Source organism: Schistocerca americana, chromosome X (assembly GCF_021461395.2).
Source record: "Schistocerca americana isolate TAMUIC-IGC-003095 chromosome X, iqSchAmer2.1, whole genome shotgun sequence".
Classification (NCBI taxonomy): domain Eukaryota; kingdom Metazoa; phylum Arthropoda; class Insecta; order Orthoptera; family Acrididae; genus Schistocerca; species Schistocerca americana.
This window is the reverse complement of record NC_060130.1, coordinates 1,002,767,626-1,002,789,080: the sequence shown is the minus strand read 5'-3', so window position 1 is coordinate 1,002,789,080 and position 21,455 is coordinate 1,002,767,626. Positions and strand designations below refer to the sequence as shown.

The 21,455-nt window shown below is 42.6% G+C and overlaps 1 protein-coding gene across 5 annotated transcripts in view; it reads left to right on the top strand.

Moving 5' to 3' along the window:
• Positions 1-21,455, top strand: part of LOC124556802 (mucin-19-like) — a 90,918-nt gene that overhangs the window by 58,416 nt on the left and 11,047 nt on the right. For 2 of the 5 annotated variants that reach the window (XR_006968697.1, XR_006968695.1), the window contains one exon: positions 3,325-5,865. The exons of the other annotated variants lie outside the window; for them this stretch is intronic. The gene's annotated coding sequence lies outside the window, so the exon portion shown is untranslated. Of the gene's footprint in view, positions 1-3,324; positions 5,866-21,455 lie in introns of those variants that run through there. 5 annotated transcript variants of the gene reach the window in all.

The window sequence follows — 21,455 nt, the reverse complement described above, 5'->3', positions numbered from 1 at the left end:
GTTTGTATGATATCCTCCACTGTCTCTTCTGAAACTTCGTAACGTGCCACCGCCAGAATGTTTCAGAACACTTCCTGTTGCCAGAAACTTCTTGTACCATTCCTTAATTGTTTTCACATCAGGTGGATCACATTCATACACACGACAATAATTTATTTGCACAGTAATCGGCGATTTTATTTCTGAAAACCACACTACTGCTTGCGCATGCTACTATGGAGTTGCCATTTTCACTTCATGTGACCATGCTGCACTCTGACAATGATACTTAACACTTTTGATGCAGGAATATAAATTCTTTGAGAAGCTCTACAATGTGGTGCATTTTCCATTGTCGTATCTACTGTGGTTTTTCTCTCCTGGGTCCTTGAAATCGGGGAGGTTTGAGTGGGAGACCCTGTATTTTAAACACTCGAATGACCTGCATATCGCCAAAACTCACAAAGTTATTCCTAATTGGTTGCCAACTGGGATTTCCTATCTATCTTGTTGCCGCATTTTTTGTTTCTATTCTTTCTCGTATTAACATGAGTAAATAATTCCTGTCCATTGTGGACATATTAGAATACTACAACTGTTGAAACTGAAAGTAATTTATAACAAATTAGTGGCAACCAGGTGCCTTTATTGACATGTACTTTTCCATAACATTTCAGAATGCCTGGCATCCCATTTTAAGATGTTTGCATTTATTTATGTAACATGAACATAGTTTCTCTACTAACGGCATTGCAGAATTTTGCACCGGAAGTTTTTAAAACAGTTATTTTGAAATGTTGTATGTAAATAAACAATACTGACACACACATAAATGTAAACATCTGAAGATGGGGTGAACTTTGTCCGATAAATGTTAATGATACAGGCACAAGGAGTGATGCTGTTGCATCATGGGATGAGGCAGCGTGCGAGCTTAAGTAAGTGTGTGAATCAGGCCCGCAGGTCACAAATGGTTGCCAATTCCCGATTGAGACTATAGTTATGAAACGCATCCCTTCCTTTACTGAGCATGTCTCGAGTCGGAGCATTCACTGCTGGTGTTGTATACAGTGTCACAGTTCATCCAGAGATACTGGAAAGGGGGGGCGGCATGAACGGAGAGATTCTGACAAACCACCACACGAAAAAAAGAATCCGATACCATGAGATCACGATACCTTGGAGGCCAGTGGTGCAATGAGAGATCCATATGCCTGTTTAAGGTGTACAGGCAGCAGTGTTGTACTCTTGACAAAACTCATGTCACTCAGTTGTAACTGCATTGCACCTGTTGAAATGGAGACACAAAACGCCATTTGTTTTGTGATGTGTGCCATCTCAATTTGGCCTATATGGGATAATGAATGAGCTAGCTGCACCAGGGAGACCCCTGTGGGCATGCAAATGAACCTGCAACTTACTATTAGCTCCTGGTGATAATAGTGAACAGTCTGCTGAAAATTTCCATGTTATTAACTGCTGCATGGGTATTAAACTGAAAACAAAGTGGTTGTGTATCAGAACATGAGTAACACAGGATTTCTAACACATGGATGTTCATTTCAGCAGATCATTCCTCAGAGTATGACTGTACCGGCACTAAGTGTCTTATTTTACTATGGCACTGGCAGACTGTTGCAGAAATGGCTGTTACGTTGGTTATGTGAAACAGAACATAGTGGGCATGGAGGAACTGCATGCGGCTGATGTGGACTGCCTGTTCTTGACTGCCACAGAAGCAGGGTAATTCTTGTTATGTCAAACTGTGTGGTGGTGGTGGTGGTGGTGGTGGTGGTGGTGGCGGTGGCTTGTTGAATGATTCAAATGCTTGTTCCATTTACAGAATTTGTTCTGATGTTGAATCAGTTTTGCCATTCTTGATGTACAAATGAGCACTTGCAGTGTAAAACACAGAGGTCTACCAGATACCACGCGTTTATTTAGAGGTCATTCAATAAGTAATGGAGCACTTTTTTTTCCCCTTCTGAAAGCAGGTTGGTTTGGGTTTTGTTCAGGATTCCAATACACCATATTACTATCCACTCTTTGTGTATAAAACCCTATTTTTCAACAATCGCCGTTCAATGCAGTGGCCTTATGGCACCTTATTGGGAGCGCCTGTATGCTCTCATGGTACCACTGATTGGCTCTGACACCAATGTCTTGCTGCATCATCCATGTACTGCTTCCCAGGAAGTGCATTCTTCATTGGGCCAAACAGAGGAAGTCGGAAGGTGAGATACTTGGGCTGTAGGATAGATGAGGAACAGTCCAATGAAGTTTTGTTGGAGTGATGACAGACACCTCACCCAATGACTCACCATGCTTTTCTTTACTGCCGGGTCTCTGTAGACATTCTGCAAGTGCCTATGAATATTTGCAATGTTCTGGTTCTCCACCAAAACAAACTTGGTAACAGCTCTCTGTTTGGAACATGCTTTTGATACAGGTGCCATTTTTTGAAGGTTATGTATAGCACCACCACCACCTATCAAATGTTAATGAAACTATGGGGGCAGAAGTGAGAATATCCCACAATGCCAACAGCAAATTTCACAACCAAAATTGTCCAAGGAAAAAAGTGTATCATTACTTATTGAACACCCATCTTACAGTAGTTGGCTGTTGGCATATCATACATTTCTACAAATGACAGTAAATCATCAGCATCTGGTGTCATCATGTCTGACTCTGATGAGGGAGGAAAAAGAAGCCTTCTGGCTGTATGTTTCATCTACATTAAACACTGAGAATTGTTGGTGTAATTGTCATTCAGTGTGATTCCTAGTCCTGTTGGTCACTCTCGAGTTATAGGGAAGCTGGAGGCAACACAGCAGGTGGAGAAGGTAATGGTAGAAGATCTTTGTTGGGTAATGGAGAGCACGTGGTGTGTAATCCCAGACTTCTTTTTGCTGTTTGTGGTATTGTGTTTCTTGCTGTGTTAGTTTTTGTTGCTGTTTTTTCACTGTTGCTGGTGCTGTCACTGCTGCTTCTGTTCCTGAAGCTACCGGAGCTGTTTTCTCGCAACATCATTTGTTGTCACTGCTAACTTATCATTTTTCTCTTTATTGGTTCACTTGTAAAATTTTAACTACTGTGTCAATTTTGTCAAATCCAGGCCAAATTTTATTGAAGTTAAACACTATACAAAAACATTCATGCCACAAGGCATAGTTTGTAAATCAGTAGGCAAATAATAATAATTTCTGCATTCTGCTCCCCACTCTCAAATGAATCCATAGCAATAGTTGTTGTAGCTTGACTGATAAGGGTTTCAGGTGAGCCCAGAAGCTAAGTCCTTGAGCAGCAGTTTTGGTAGATGAATTTGTGTGGTGAATGTTGCAGGTGAATAGCTTGTTTGGAGTCATTAACCACAAGTGACCATGAGCTCTTCTGCAACAATCACTGGCCATGCCAACGTGGATGCAGTTACATCCCCACTGCACAATATGCTGCCCCATGATGTATCAGCACTCCCAGATGCTTAAATTCTCTGGAGAGCTTGTATTGTTAGTGCTGCTGGAAATGAAAACTCATATCATGTTTCACAGAATCTAAATTAAAATCATATTTCCTAATATGTTCAGTGATGAGAATTTTCCTATAAAATTATGCATCAGTGTAAATGTAACACAGCACTCAGCAACAGCTGTTCCAATGCTGTAGCACTCAGTATAACTTTGGCTGGCAGCACTAAAATATAAAACACCAACAGCCCAGTGTCTGCTGAAATCTACAGATTCAGGTAGTCAAGGTAGGAAAAATGTTACACACTATAAAATACTTAAATAGCTTGAAGCTAGCACACATCTTGGTTTGTTTGCATGCAAATCTTCATATCATTAACTCATCATGTGGAAGGTTGGTCAACACTTTCTCAAATCCTCTTGTTCTGCCATGATTCTTGCATCGTGTCCATTCAAGTAGCATCTACAGGATCAGTTCTTATTTGCTTTACTCTAGTGCACACTGACAATGTCAACTGCTAAAGAGCATATATGCAAAAAGTTGAACCTTGTTATAACTGAAAATCTTCAAATACATACAGGCTGTGGCGTTGAAGGAAAGATCTGTCAGTGCTTTCTAGTGATTGTTCGTAACTAAATGAAGTGCTCATAACATGCGAAATGTATAAAATATATCATTGCAAACAAACTTCAAGTTATTATTTTGTGACCTTTAACAAAACAAATATTTCATAAAATATGAAGAGCTATATTTCATTAAAGTCACAATTTTTGAATGATGTACAGATTTTGTTCAGTCAGTCAGTTTCTTGGCTTTTGTCGTAGCATCATATAACAGTTAAGAGATTTTTAATAGCACAAAAATGTGCTTTGTAATGCTACATAAATTAATTGGAAAGAGAATACTGCTAATCACTAACCAACTAGAAAACTGGTGTTGCTATTAAAAGGGTTACATGATAAAATCACATCAACTTTGATCCCTCTCCCATTTTCTATAAAGCAGAAAATTAATTTGACATTGCAACCACCTGCTCAGTACAACATTGGTGTCCACCTTAGGAATGCTTTGCGAAAATAATTGTGCTGACATGAACTCCACAAGTGCTTGATATAGGTTTCTGGATGTATGTGACACCAGATGTTTTATCACAGGTAATGCAATTATTATCAATTATGGGCCAGTCGTTAGTGACCAAGGAGCGAGTGCATGATAGTGTAGCATGTGTGTTCCGTGCAGTTCAGATCAGTCGAATTTGGTGGTTAAGGACATCAACATGAATTCGCTATTGTGCTCCTCAAAGTACTGTAACATTCGACATAAGTTTTCTGGGTATGGTACCATGTCATAATGTATAAAACTACTGCTGCTGGAGAAAAACCAACATTTCGGCCACGGTTGCAGCGGCCTCCTTCCGGGTATACTGGTGCACATATAGGCCCAGAAGAAGGCTGCTGCAACTGTGGCTGAAACGTTGGTTTGTCTCCAGCAGCAGTTGTTTTATACATTATGACACGGTACCATACCCAGAAAACTTATGTCAACTGACTCAGGCTGCGGAAGCCTACACAATTATATTACTGTAGCATTGTTCTGTCTTGTAACGTGGACAGTTATCGTGTGCTGGTAGATGTGATTGCTGTCAGGCCAGACACCAATTCTGAAGGGATGCAAGTAGTCTGCAACAATGTTCAAGAGGTCCACAGCCACCATGGTATCTTCGATTACTAGCACACTTCCCTTTAAAGCTGAGCCAAATGTGCACCACAGCATAATACTGCCCCCCACCAGCTTGTGTCCATGCAGTGTGTGTTTCGAGCAGCTGGTTACCTAGATACCAATATTTCTGAAAGTGGCCATCTACATGGTGTAACAAGAAATGTGATTTCTCTGGCTATGTGACATGTTTCTGTTGGTCCATTTTAAACCTCCATGACCTAGTGCCCACTGCAGTCGTAATTGACTATTTCATTGGGTCAGCATGGCAACATGTAAAGGTTGTCTGCTGTGGAGACCCATGATCAACAATGTGCTGTGATTGGTGAGTTCGGAAACACTTGTCTGCAGCAGCAGCAGTATTGTACTCTGTTGTCATCTGTTGCCAGATATGCCACCTGTCATGCTGTTAAGATTGTGTGTTGAGTTATGATGTGTTTATGTGGTACAACTTCTCAGCTACTTGTGATTTCACTGTCCTTAGACTTGTTCACAGATGCTCAGAAAAGTAGCATGCAGACAGCCTTTCAGCTTCGTTATTTTCTAAATGCTCATTCCCAGGCACCAGGTGAGAACTGGACTACTCCAGTTGGGACTGTATGTGTACATGTGGTTTTAATGTTTTTACTTATATTTACTGTACTGAAGATGGCCACACAGTGACTGAAATCTGAATTTGCAATAAATGTTGTTTGTGACTGATCGCTGTACCCTTTACTTCTTGAAACCCCTAGTTCTGCAATTTTGTGTCGTGCGATGCACTATTCCTTGTAGCCTGAAAGAGGAGATGCTATTGAACTCAATGAACAATTGATTGTTAGTAGTACATAACTACACCAAACTCCATAGCACTGCTGTCCTGCAGGACAATGGTGCACTGCTGAACATATTGACAGCTACAAGGCCACTGCCAGTGCAACAAAGCTGCCTGCTGTGGCTGCTGGCAGCCAGACGACAGTCAACATTTAAAGGGGTTACTGGATGGCAGTATTAAGTCTTAAAGATAAGAGCATATTGTTCCAACTCAGACCACAAGAAAAGACATGGTTGTGAGAAACCACCAACTATTTATTAGGTAACAGCATGAGAGCGTAACATAAGTAGAACAATACAGACTAGTGACATGTACAAAAGAGCAGTCGGTTATCAGGAGCCAGTTGCTGTCGGCCTCTGGTTGACTATCGGTGCAATAGCCATATATGTGATGTGTGCCATGATAGTGTCAGTGGAGGTGTAGTAATGGGTGGATTACTTCTCTTTCGACGGCTGGGTGGCCGAGCGGTTCTAGGCGCTACAGGCTGGAGCCGCGTGACCGCTGCGGTCGCAGGTTCGAATCCTGCCTCGGTCATGGATGTGTGTGATGTCCTTAGATTAGTTAGGTTTAAGTAGTTCTAAGTTCTAGGGGACTGATGACCTCAGCAGTTAAGTCCCATAGTGCTCAGAGCCGTTTGATTACTATTCTTTCCTTGGGAGGGGGGGTGAGGGGAGAGTGATCACATGCCAGCTCCTCGATGACACGCTGATGGTGACATATCCATAGTGTCTGAAGCAGTTGTCCTGGGCCCAAACCAGTGAGTAGGGGCAGAAGTGTAGACACATGCGGGTTCCTCCCCCATGTTACGTTACAGGGCCCAGATCAGATTTGGGGGCGCGAACCGTGAAGACATTGGTGCCACTGCAGGCAGCAGCAGGAGAAGGTATACTGGCCGTGCAAGATTTCGCCCAAGCTCCTGCCCCTGGTTGGAGTCATTTTTTAAGAACTGAGAAAGGATGTAATGTCCTCTTCTGCCAGAAATTCTGCAACATATTTATGCATTTGCATTTTGAAAGTCCACACGATATGTTTGACCTTGCCATTGGATGCGGATGAAAAGGAAGTACCGTAATGTGGTGGATGCCATTGCACTAGTAGAAATTTTGAAAGTATTGAGCCAAAAATAGAAGACCATTGTTTAAAACCATTGTGTAAGGTATGCCTTAAATAGAAAAAAATGCTTAACAGCACCTTGACTGTCGCACCTGCTGTAGTAGAGGGACAACAAACAACAGAAGGAAATTTGGAAAACAACCAAAAAGTGTCTAAAAAAGGTCCAAACTCTATATGGATTTTTTCCTAGGGTAGTATGGGCCCTGGCCAGAGGGTAAAAAATAGTGTGCAGTGCTGCCTGTTGATTTGAATCGTTGCAGCAGGCATTCCACCTCGCAATCAATACCAGGCCAGAAGACATGCTGATGTCTCAATTTTTTATTGTGAGAGGCAACCCAGTGATGTTGATGTAACAAGTTGAGAACCTCCCTATGCAGTGTTGCTGTAATCACAACATGGAGAGTACCGCTTTCCGTTGACAACAGAATGACACCACGGAACACAGAAGACATTACAGAAGGCACAGAAGTTCCACAACCACAACAGGCCGGGTGCCCAGCCAGGTGGACCGTCAGGCCACCCTTGTCGTATCGTGCCAACTTGTTAAAGCACTGGATCCGCAGCTAATGCAGATGCAGTCCTGGAGCTGTTAATAGGGAAAGCATCGACAGTCTATCCCTCTTTTGTTCAAAGTTGAAACCACAATTTCTCCCCAATGAAACATGGATCAGCACTGGTGGGCAGCTGAGATGGAACATCCACGTTTGGGTGCTGTAATGTTATGGTTGGTCAAATACTGCTGTGACTCTGAATGTATTATATTAATAAGAATCAACATTGCCTTTTTCTCCTGAAAATATCAAGTAACGTAACAAATGTGTTTGATTCTGCTTCCAATATGACAGTTTTGGTTAATACTCCACATGCCTACAGGGCTTTGCAATGTTAACACAGCAGAACTCGGACATCTGTATAAGTGTAGAGAAATGAACAGTCATACGAATGCCTCACTTTTGTTCCGACACAGTTCAAGACTCGGGAGAAAAGTTTTACACCTGGTGTTCTACATGGCAACTTCACACACAAGAACTTTTTGCCGACACTACTACCACCTACATAAGTAAGCTTTTCCTGTGTCACTTTCAAGTAATGCACTTAAGCTATTCCTGATTTAACTGGAAGATCTGTACTTCCCACTTTCATATCAACAGCCTCAAAATGCATATTTTAGACTTCGGGATATGTTACAGGTCAGTGTCACACCAAGATTGTGGAGAAAGGGGGGGGGGGGGGGGGGCACGTCGGTATCCAACAAGTGTTTACCAATAAATAAGTGGCGGAAAATTACGGGTATAGGACGGCTTAACATGTGGAAAATGAGATTTTTATTATTCACTCAATGTATTTAACATTTATTATTCCTTTAAAATCGCACAACAACTTCAATAAAACACTTCAATCAGTCACACACTTATTTCATAATTATTTCACTTTTAAACTGCAAATCCTCTAAGAGCTGTCTTGAATCTTCACGAACGAGTCTCTCTCAACAGCCTTGATGTGGATAGATATGTACAACCAGTAATCAGTCAGAACTGCGTCTGCAAAAACACAAGGATTATTAAACAATTTTTGCTGTCACTAATTACTAGCAATATAATTGACAGAGTAGATTGCTAATATTTGCTATATCACATTCGCAGGAACGATCTCACTGAAGTAATTAAGTCCATCAAAACGCTTAGAAACTAACCTCTCGTCTGACGAAAACGGTCTAAAGACTGGCAATTTCTTCAGATCTGTTGACAATGATATTTTGAATTATCACTTTACTGAGTGACTGAAATGTAGTTCAGGTACCTATGAACATAATATGTTAGAATTCATTTTCTAAACACGAACTATTACGGTACTGTGCGGCTACTTACATATTAATTACACTATTAATATTTTCACAGTTGTTTCTTTAATACAAAATTAAAGCCAACGGAAGAATAAACGTAAAACATAGTTACCAATGACAGGTTTGTTGAGATGCAATTTTCTGTGTGGACAGATGTAACTTTTTCATACGGTGGTACGTCGCAGAAGTCACAGAAATAGCAGTGGCGGAGGGATACGCGACTTAGGTTCCTTAACTGCGACAAATCACAGTTAAGAATAACAGATACTGAAAAGTAGCATTCACAGAAATCACTGATTTCGGAAAATCGCAGTTTAGTCCATCACTACTGTGGTGTTATACGTAAGCTCACAGAAGTCAAGGACACACTCTGACACAAGTGCTGCTGCCATCTGTTGGAATTCTACAGATTAGAGATGGGCAAACTGAAACACGTAACTGTTTCAAAACAAATGAAACAGTACAATGTAATGTTTCGATACGCTGTTTCGAAACAGTGAAACAGTTTGTTTTGTAATTTAATAAACCTACACATTTTAGCATCTTGAATGTCTACTGTATAAGTATGTCCATATAAACACGAATGAGGTGCGAGAGCGCTAATCATATCGCAGAAAGTATGAAACTATCACTTAGGCGTCCTGGCAGTTTCGTATTTCATGCAGCAAATGCGCTGCTTTCGTGTCGTGTGACTTTCATACTTTTCAATTGGCTGAGGACAGCCATAGCTGAAGACAGAAGAACCACCACGAACGGAACTGGAGGTGGGAGCAAACTGCAGAAACAACGGATATGCTACTGGGATTCCCACATTCCGTTAGTATGGGTAATATACCCATCCTGCTAATTTCCATGCACACAAAGGGAATCATTGTGGATAATAGGCACAGTGACTATAGCCTTACAAATAATGCCAAATAGTTCGAATAAATAACAAAATATAACAGAAAAAATTTTGTCTTTCAAGGTGTTTCGAACCGTTACTATAAATTCACCATGCTTCCCAGCCCTTCCCGTTCACCATTACACTATCAGTGATATGTCAAACAGATTGCTTGCAATTATACCTACATCAAATTTGTATATATGTCTTAATAACTGTCACTCTACGCCTTTTTTTTTATTCACAATGTTGTAGGCTTACTTGCGTTTCTTAATATGATTACTGTACATGAACAGAGAAGCGTATGTTATAAAAAATAGCGTAATTGAACTGAATGATTTTCACATATTTATTATTTTGAATGTGAATAGTATGCGTTGTTTTATTGTTTGGTTAGTGTTTATAAAGCAGATGATACGCCATTTCGGGATAGGACCGTCAGCTAGAAACGAAGCTTTATTTTCGGATATCTTAAGCTTCATGCTATTGCTTGCCAAAAAGATTTCGACACTCTTGAAAGTGTTTCACGAAGTGGTATATTGTGTTTCAGTACCTGTACCGAGCCCGAATCTCGTCCGACACAGAGCGGAATGAAACATCACTGTTTCGATACAATTAGTCCGTTCCAAGCACAGGTGGACTGAAACAGCAAGATTTTGAAACAACGATACAGTTTCTGTGTCTGGCTCGAGATCGAATCTGGTCCGGTTATCCGAGACAGGGGCGGAATGAAACACCACTCGAAACAGTGAACCACAGCCGTTCCGAAACACTGAAACAGTTCCACGTATCGATACACTGTATCGAAACAGTGGCCAAGTCTACTACAGATTTACGAGCGAATAACTTACATGTAGCAAAAATGCTACAGTATGCAGTGTAGGGTTAAGTTGTTGCTGCTCGAGAAGCTGTCTAGATGGGGAAGTTACACGAAAAAACAGTCACTGAATGTGAGCACATGAAAGTTCTACTCGTCACCCCTTTGTGTTCTACCTCTGAAGACAACAAAAGACATTATCATGATAAACCAACAACTATTTATTGAGTCACAGAGTGACAGCATAATGTAAGGTAGAATGCTTGACGCTATATGAGAATAAGAATAAATTTTCAGGCAAGTTTGCAGATTATATTAGTTCCCGGGGGGGGGGGGGGGGGGGGGGTGTTGCTGTATATTATTTTTGTACCTCACAGAACATATGGTTTGGTGCAGAAAGTTCAGTCCAGTAATTAGTGTTGCACACAGGTCTCCTGTTTTTACCTCTTGTTGAGCTGCTTGATGTAACTGAAGAGGATTTTCAGAACTTTAATGCCAGTCGTTCTGTGAGTTCACCAGTGGCTTAGCGTGAGGGGAGACTTTGAGACGTAGTCTCCCCTGTATTCCTGCGTTAAAAAGATATAATAGTAATTCATAACATAAACTATAAACAACTTTCTACTAAGAGCACTAAATGTGTGGAGACATCAATTTTGTAGCCGCACCCTGAGTATTGGTGTATCTGCCTGCTTGAGACTCGACTGCTATGTCTCTGCCTCCCTTCCCTTCCCTTCCCTTCCCATCCCTTACCTGACTGTGTGCGCCTGAGTGTTAGTGGCATTCTCGGCTCCCCTCCACTTTTCTCTCTTCCACTAAGGCCGGTGCGCTGCACTGGCTAGCAGGTATCCAGACTAGTCTCTGCTGCTTCTATGCTGGCTTTTAACACGGAAGTGATCAGTCGCGCAGTTTGTGTTCATAGTCATTCTTGTGTGATTTTTGTGCATATTTTCGTTGTGTCGCCAACCTTACAGAATATTTATTAAAACGCCTTTTTCTACATTAACGTACGAAGAAAAGTACGAACTGAAGGACAAACGAGCTACTCCTACAATCAGTGTAGTTTTACGTGAAGCCAAACAAAAACGCACTTTTTAGACAGCCTGGTACGAAAAGTATGCTTGGCTGACTGCGAATGCAGTTAATAACAGATTATATTGTTATATATGTTTTCTGTTCGGTGGTGAAAAGGAATGATGCAATGAGGGCATTTGTACAATAAAAAAACTTTGACAGGAAAGCACAAAAGCATCGGATATCAAAACGTCACCTGCAGAACAAAGAATCATTTCAGTTATTGGGTAAAAGTAGAATTGAGCACGCCCATTCTGAAGCTGCTCGTCTGACAGCAATAAAATACAACAAACAAGTTGCATCCAGCAGGAGAGTATTGGCTCGTCTTTTTCAGGCAATTGTATTTCTTTGTAAACAAGAACTAGCCTTTCGCGGCCATCGAGAAGATGAATCCTCCAGCAACAAAACTATCTGGAATTGTTGGATTTACTACCTCAAGGAGATCAGTTAATCCGAGACCATCTGGCATCATCTTCAACCTTTAAAGGAACTTCTCCAGATATACAGAATTATGTAATAGAAATGATAACTGGTAGTTAATGAGAAAATAAAATATGAAATTCAGAACTGCAATTTCATTTCGATTCAGGCTGATGAAACATTAGGCGTGTCATGCAAGAGTCAAATGAGTATAATATTCAGGTACTGTAATGCAGACAAAATTAAGGAAAGATTCGTTGGATTTTACGATGATTCTGGAGATAGAACTGCTGAAGGTTTGTCAATCATTATCCATGCAGTATTGAAAGAATGGAGGGTGGAAGGAAAAGAAAAACATATGATGGCGCTTCAGTAATGGCGGGCAGAGAAAGAGGACAATAATTGGTGAAGCAGTTCTGTCCCTATGCGCTGTTTATTCATTGTTACGCACACCAACTGAATTTGGTACTGTTACACGCCTCCAAAATCGTACGACAAGTACGCATGTTTGTAAGTGACCTTACTGCATTCCATTAGTTTTTCAGCAAATCATCAAAACGAACTGTATTGCTAACTGGGAAAGGATTTGAACTGCGACATGCAAGCAACACTAGCTGGAACTTTCGTTCCAGGGCAGTTTCAAGAACATCTAGTCATTTCTCAGGGCTATATAGTGTTTTTAATTATATATTTGATGATACACACTGTCAGTGGGATCCAGAATCTTTGAGCTGTGCTGTGGGAATGAAACGACGGATGGATGATCCTACGTTTATCTACTTGCTTTGCTTCCACCGAGGGTGCTTTGATCATCTCTATAATGTTCTTCAGTCAAAATCTGTCAGTATAACTGCTTGCCACGACGAAATAAGAACTGTTTTGAGAAACTTACGACAATTAAGAACGGAAACATTCGTTGATGAATGCATTAAATTCAGCTTGTGTTTGAATTGCAAATTATCATTCAGTGACAGTCAAGACATCTCTCAGGGCACTAACTTACGAGATACTGGATTTGCAAATTGTTCAGATGGAAAGGTGGTTCAAGATTTTCCCCAAATTCAGTTTGTTGAACTTTTGAACGAAAACTGTTTCCCGAATTATCGAAAAGAATTCCCAAAGTTGAAACTGCTTCATTTATTAGAAAAGTACCCTTTTTTCAGACAAGATCAACTTGAAAATGAACTATGTAACATAAACGCTGATGAGAAAGAACACTTGTCTCCAAGAATCCTCTTAAAGTACATTGCCAACAATGATTTGGACACCGTTTATGAAGAAACAACAAAGTTCCTGCGTTTGGTTTTGACCCTATCCGCAACTACAGCAAGCAGTGAACGAAGCATGAGTGCTCTTAAACGAGTGAAGAATTATTTAAAGAATTCAATGTCCAACTTCCGACTGTCGTGTTTGAGCACGTTAGCAATAGAAAAGACACTACTTGGAGAGCTATCCAGTGATGAGATCTTTGTAGACCGAGTTATGGACTTATTCGTGGAAAGAAAAGACAGGCGCATTGCACTTGTGTACAAGAAAATATTAAGTATTTCTTCTCTTGCTGCTGGAATTCTACAAATTTGTCATCGTTTCTTGACCAAGTTAGTTATTATTATTTTATTAGTATTATTATTTCATTAGTATTATTATCATCAGTGGCGGTGGTAGTTTTAGTAGTAGCTGTTGTTGTTTTATTTGATGCATTTTGTTTCATTTGTTTAAATTATTGTTTATTGTACTATTTTGTCTCCCTATAATAACTCCAGAGTCTCCCCAACCTTTACAACCACGCTACGCCACTGGAGTTCACATACCCTAATAAATGCAGCAACACTTCGTCAGAAAAAAAAGAACATTTCAACTTCTCCATCTTACACAGACAGAAAAAGCCAGTTGCAGTACTGGAGTGAAGCAGAAATATCTCAGATTGTCAGTTGATGAACTTCTCCTACTTTTCAAGCTTCCAATTTGTGCAGCTGCTTTATTAGTAGATGCTACAGACACACCAGTCAGAAGTGCTATTTTCTCGAACTTATTTCCAAGGCCATTCATAATTATGCTAGTTCATACTAGTTTAAAACCAATTCGTCACGTGCCACACTGTCTGAGCAACGAACTGGAGTGTTTTATGGTGATCACAACATGCCTGCAGGTATGCTGGTTCCTTTGCAGAGCTAGAAACATTGTTTGTGTACGTATGGAACACCCAATATTTTCAGTAATTTAGTGATACCAAAATGTCTGTGGCCTTTCTGTTCTGCCTTTTGTAATATGGAGAATATTTAAACCCATTAGTCGGCTGTATATACTTAGAATTTTTCCCGTGCATAAAGCAAATTCTGTCGTATTGTTGCAAAGAAATGCATTTAATAAACATTAATTTTCAGGTGGAATTGTTTGGCAGAAATGAAGTTCAATACCTAGTTCGCATTGTTGTCGTTATGGACTCTTCATTTTTCCTGCAAAAGATTTATTACTTATAGATGGCGACACCAGTGAGGTCAACGCATTTGCCCAAGCAATACGTAGCATGCATCCAAAAGTATCTTTTACTACTGAAGTTGAAAAAGAAACCTACATTAACTACCTTGACCTTACTATTAGGAAAGTTCACAACAAATAATTTTTCGATTATCAGAAAACCTTCTTGTAAAGATAATATCATCAGTGCCAGTTTCTACTATCCTCACAGGTACAAAAAGGCCTCCTCCACCTCCATGATACACCGGCTCCTTCGTCTACCTTTGGCCAAAAGTAAAATATGTGAAGAACTCAGCGCCCTTACAGTCGGCTAAAGAAACGCATAAGGGCGGGTCCACAATGAACGCGCCGCGCCGCGCTGCGCAAAACGGCTGTGCACGCTCAGTGTGGACGGCGAACCGCGCTGCGCCGCGTCGTCCCGCGCAGTTTTCCGGCTGTTGTCGGTACATCAAAGGACACACACACAGAGTCGGTAAAGAAGGAACGAAACCAGTCCTATGAAATTAATGGCAGAATGTCCCTGCAAATAGAAAAATGTTTTAGGAAAACTGATGTGAGATGTGGCTTTCAGGTTAACACCATCCTACAACTGCAAGTAAAACGTAAACTCAAAAGGACGTATGACAAATTTTATAGATGCAGAGTACATAGGATTGGTTGTGGTAACTGTGACAAGTATTATATCGCTCAAACAGGCCGCTCTTTGAACATGAGGTTTAAAGAACATTCACAGCCACGGAATAAAACTGCTTTGGGTCAGCATTTATCTGAATCTGACATTCCTTAGGGAACACTGAGAATAGTATGCGTGTTCTTCATTTATTAGAAGAGCTTGTAATTTTTAAAGTGTAAAAATAAGCGCCAACAAAAGTGCTAAATTGGCTGGGCGATTTCATGCCCAGCATCTAATTTGCTTTGTCTAGAATGTTCAACGCTAATCAGATGACGCCTCTGTTTTATTTATCTTCCTGGTAGTTTCAGGTAGGACAGAGTGCCTTATGTATTTACTTCATTTTCTTACGTTGTGCGCGTAATTCTAGTGTTTTCTTGTTCTTCTCTGTTTATATAATATACTTCATTAACTAGGTAATCTTGCTCATGCACTGGACAGGGTTTTATCATTCTTTTCTTGGAAGGGCATGCTGCGGGGTACGAGGGGCCCTCTAGCGGTCACATTCCTCTAACCATTTTTTGCCTATGCGGTGTTCGGCGTTCTGGCGTTAGCGCCAACAGAGGGTGCTGATTACGTGGAGCACTGTGTTTTCATTCATCGGGTTTCTTTAGCTATTTGTTTTGTTATTTTTATATTACTCTGTGTACTCGGAAAGCTGTTTATTATTTATGTCATTATCTATAAAATCGCCCCATGAGCGTATGTCAATTGCTGTCTCTTAACTTTTTCCTTGTAAAGAATTAACTATGGGTGTGTTTTATTTCATTGCATTTTGTTACTGTAATGCCTCACCTTATAAGCCCGTTACAGACTTCACTGATTGTTCCCCCCCACCCTCTGGTTTCCTCCTTCCTCTCCACCCCCGGCCCGTTGCCGCGCCTCTATCGCTGTATCCCTCCCTCTCTCCACCTCCACACCCTCCATCTCCTTCATCAGGGCAATTTCCAACGCCTCCCCCTCCCAGATGACGAACTTCGCCGTGACATATACCCTTCCTTTCAACTATAACCCGGCCTTGTTCCCCCCCCCCCCCCCCTCCCCAGGGCCCCCTTCTCCTCTTTCCTCCTTGTCCCGGAGCGGATTTTCCTCCATCCTCCCCTCCCCTGAGACCCTGCACCCCATACTTGCCTCTCTCCTTCCCACATCCCTCCCTACCTGGCCCTCTTCCGCGCGCCCCCCATTCCCCTCCCCCATCTCTTCCCCTCCCTCCCTTCTTCAGGTCTCCCTCATCTCCTTGAACCTGGCAGATCCTCTGTATTGATCATCATCAGTGTGCCACATCAGTGTTGTGCTTAGTGCTGTTTCTCGTGTGCGTCAAGAGGTGTGATTTTAATTGTGTACTGCCTTGGGGTTCGCCGTCAGTGTTACGTTGTGTGCTATGCCATCTGTCAACACCTTTATGCTCCAGTCATACTGTGCCTTGTGTTCTTTTAATCGTCGCAGTGTGAGGCTCTTTGTGTGTGCTACTTTTAAACAGTTTTTTCTATCCATTTTACAGTCACCCCGATTTTTTTTTTTTTTTTTTTTTTTGCCTTCCATGATGTTCTCCCTTTTTTATATCTATGTTCGCCTTCTTCTCTCCTTTGCTGTTTTTAAATGTCTTCTATTGTTTTGTTCTATGTCTTTCGGCTGAAGAGCAGCGCATATGCTGCTGCCAGCCCGCCCCGATGGGGAATTGAAATACAATAAAGGAAAAAAAAAAATTCACTGATTGTATCCCCCCTTTATTTTACATCGCACAATTATCATTTAAGAATATGTGTACGCTTACATTACCGACATGTGGCGAATTTTCAACACAAACAGGCCGGCCGAAGTGGCTGAGTGGTTCTAGGCGCTACAGTATGGAACTGCGCGACCGCTACTGTCGCAGGTTCGAATCCTGCCTCAGGCATGGATGTGTGTGATGTCCTTAGGTTAGTAGGTTTAAGTAGTTCTAAGTTCTAGGGGACTGATGACCTCAGAAGTTAAGTCCCATAGTGCTCAGAGCCATTTGAACCACATTTGCAACACAAACATTTTGTGGCTACTGTATGGCAAAAGTTTGTTTTGAACAGTATTGCTGCTGACGAGATGACTATTATGTATACTATTATTGATATATGTTTGACAATGCTGACGCTGATTTGTTTTGCATTTGACGATGCCACTATGGCTCCAGTATATTAGGGCATGCCTCATCATAATTAAAGCGCGCAAATGCGCATGTATGTCAATAATACTTTTCATCACGGTCTATTTTATTGTTTTAAGCTGTAGACAATCTGCTTGTTGTATTTATGTTTTTCCCATGTTTTACTGCAGATCTGAAAATGGTCGTTATACAACAAAACCGGTAGTCTGATGACATAAAAATTTGTGACCATAGGCGTGAAGTAAAGGAAATTTATAAATTTGTATCCTGTATTTATTCTGCAGTGCCATTTGTTGTTGGTAAAATATTCAATAATAAAATTGCTCCAACTGCTTTTTGTTGACTTCTCACAATTTTTGTTGTGTACCTGATTGCATTCAGATTGAATTTCGTTGCTGTTCATCAAGTACTGCCTGTGGCACCTTGTAACTTTGAGGAGGAAAAACGAGATCTTCCATTGTTTTAGCCTTGGTGGGATTTTAATCGCTCTCAGTGTATTTGGTCTGATGCAGAACATGCGTGTGAGGGAGATAATTCTCAGTGCCTAATTACTAAGCTCTGCTTGTTCTCCTGGATGGTCACAGTTGAATTCAGGTTTGGCAAACTTGGGATTTGTGAGCAAGGGATGATCAACTGACACCATTAAGAGGCACACTGGAATGTTATAAAAGACATCTCTGGGAATTAAGACACAGTTGGAAAAAAAACTGATAAAAACGTTTTTTTCGAACAAAATGTATTTTTACAAGAAAAGCATTTCTTAAACTGTTTTTCTAAATAGTTGCCACTACTGTTCAGTTATTTGTCATAGTGGTAAACCAATTTTCCTACGCTCTATTCATAGAAAGATGACACCAGTCGTGAGTCACGACAGTGAGTGGCGTGGTCGTGCCCTGAAGGGGGGTAGAAGGAGGCTCGACATGAACAGGCTTAAGTCTGTTGAGAGAGACTGTGACAGCTGAATCTTTCATCTGGATGTCATGGGTGTTGGCTGAGTGCCAGAGAACTGGGTACGGGCCGGGATATGGAGGTTGGAGGGGAGCACGGACAGTGTTATCTCGGAGCATGACGTACTCGCAATTGTCCAGAGATTTCGGGACGTGAACCTTAGGGCAGGAATGGTTGGCAGGACGAAGTAGCGTCTGACGCGGTCCACAAAGGAAATTAAATCAGACTGAGGGAGAGAAGCGGAAGGGCTCACAAGTTCGCCAGGGAGAACAATGTTCTAGCTGTATACGAACTCGGCTATTGTGCTTTTGAGGTCTTCCTTATAGATCGCACGAATGCCAAGTAGCACAAGGGGAAGGGCCTCCGTCCATAGAGAATTGTTGCATCAGAGAGCCGCCTTGAGAATGAGCCCATTACTTTGCGGATGATATGCTGTGGTATGGATGCACCAGATGCCGCAAATGTTACAAATCCCGTTGAACAGGGTCAACTCAAATTGTCTGCCTTGGTCAGTCGTGATGATAGCTGGACATCCGAAACGCGATACCTATGACTCGACGAAAGCTTGAACAACAGTTTCTGCCGTAATATTGGGGAGGGGCAACCTCGACCCAGCGAGTTGTTCGGTCGATAGATGAGAGAATATAATGATTGCCGTCAGAGGAGGAGAGAGCGCCAACAATGTCAATATGAATATGCTGGAAGCGCCCAGGAGGGATCAAAAAGGAGCCGGGGGGGGGGGGGGGGGTGAAGGGTGCTTGTGTACTTTGCAGCGTTGGCACGCGACGCAGGAGCGTGCCCATTGCTGGCAGTCCTTGTTGACATTTCTCCACACAAAGCGCTCTGCTACAAGGTGGGCGGACGCACGAACACTGGGGTGGGCTAAATTATGCAGTGTGTTGAAGACAGCTCGACTCAGCTTGGTTGGGATGAGGGGTGTAACACGCCCGTACTGTCGTCACACCAGATCTCACCAAAGATGCCAGGGAAGGTGCTGCGGATGAAGTGTAGTGAAAAAGTAGAGTCTGAAATCAGGTTTTGTGTTTTCTCGTCGGCGGGTTGGAGGTTAGGCAGTTCAGAGAGGTCTAACAGCGAATGGACGGCGTCGACTTGTGAAAGGAAATCAGCAACTACATTGTCAGCACCCTTTATGTGTCTGACATTGGTGGTGAACTGAGATATGAAGCCCATGTATCTGAAGTGGTGAGGAGGCGGGTCAGCTGGCGGGTTTGTAATGGCCGCAGCCAGGGGTTTGTGGTCCTTTAAAACGTGGAAAGGGTGTCCCTCAACATCTGTTTTAAAATGCTTAATCACTTCGTAGACCGCAAGCAACTCCTTGTCAAACGCGAAATATTTCCGTTGTGCATTGGTGAGATTGCGCGAGAAGAACTGCAGAGGCGAAGTTTGGCCATTGATTGTCTGGCTAAGGACCACGCCAATGGCAGTATTGCTCGCGTCTGTGGTGATGAAAAGCTGCGCATTGGTATGAGGATGCACAATGGTGCAGGCCTCGGCAAGAAGATTTCTGAGGGCAGTGAAAGAGTCAGTCATAGCAGGGGTCTATGGAACGGGCCGAGATCCAGAAGTCTTGGTGCCTGCCAAGGCATCTGTCAGTGGAGCCTGAATCTCCGCAGCCTGAGGTGATAATAATTAACAGTCCCCAGAAAGCACTGGAGCTCTTTGAATGACGAAGGTCTGGGTAGGTTCAGTATTGTTTGTACTTTCTCAGGGGGGGCAGCGAAATACTGTCGGCAGAGACCCAAAAACCAAGAAAAGTGACAGTGCGTTGATGTAGCTGCAATTTGTCCTGGTTGCTCTCGATGCCTGCTGCCGCGAGAGTGTTCATAACAGTTTGCACATGTCGAATGTTGTCCTCGATGGAGGAGCTGAACACAAGAATGTCATCAAGATATGCAAAGCAGAATTTTAGGTCGAATATCACTTCGTTGATGAAGCGTTGCCAGGTCCGGGTTGTGTTTTTCAAACCGAAGGGCATGAATCGAAACTGAAATAACCCGACTGGGGTTGTGATTGCTGTCTTCTTGATGTCTTCAGGTGCCATGGGGATCTGGTGGTAGGCCCGTTTGCAATCAATGACAGAGAACATGATCACACATGCGAGGGAACAGGTAAAGTCGGCAATGTTGGGTATGGTGTAGGTGTCCATAATTGTTCTAGCATTTAGTCGACAGTAGTCTCCGCACATGCGCCAGGACCCGTCTTTCTTGGGTGTCATATGTATGGGCGTAGACCAGCTATTGGCAGAGGGTTCAGTGACACCGGAGCTTAGTAGTTCAGAGATCTGATTTTTAAGGTCAGAGAGGCGCTCGGGATAAAGTCGACATGGTTTACTAGAGATCGGGGGACATGGCGTGAGGCGAAGCTTGTGAACCGTGCCAGTGGTGATGACAGAAATGTTGCTGGCAGCGCGGGAGGCGGTTTGTTTAGAAAGTGTGGTGGGCGGTGCAGGCGAAGCGTGGTCGTGGTGTTCAGAGCCACTCAGCGGATCCAACAGGAGCCGAGGCGGAAAAGTGTCCCAGGAGTTAACGCAACAAGACGGCCGCCGGCCCGAAGCAGTGGCATTATGGTCAAGTGAGCTCGGTAGAGTTCGTGAGCCGTTAGTGAGTCCATTGTCTAAGAGCACGGTCATGGGGGAAGCGCTTGGCGTGAGTGCACTGTTTGTATTTTCAGTGGCAGTTGCACAGCGGCGCGCAGGAGCCAAGGTTGCGTAGTTTGAGATGCTGTCCACAAGAGGCGGGATAGGAGCAGTCAGTTCGGGAACACGTGACACTCGTTGTGCATGCGCACTTGTGTCCGGCTGAGTGTCAAACACTGCCGTGTTTAGGGGGTGTGGCCCTGCGGAACTGTCAGTGCACGTTATAGCAGACTTGATAGCACAGTTGCGAGGGGTAGCGGGAGGTAAGCACACGGAGGCTCGATTTCTGGGACTGCAAGCAGATTCGGCGCATTTACTGACCTTGCTTTGTCCTTGCTGTAGTGTCTGTAATTCCTTTGCTGCATCGGAGAGCTGGAGCTGAGTTTCGTGGAGCCGGAGGGAGAGCTCAAAGTTTTCCTTGTGTAGGCGAGCGACGTTTTCA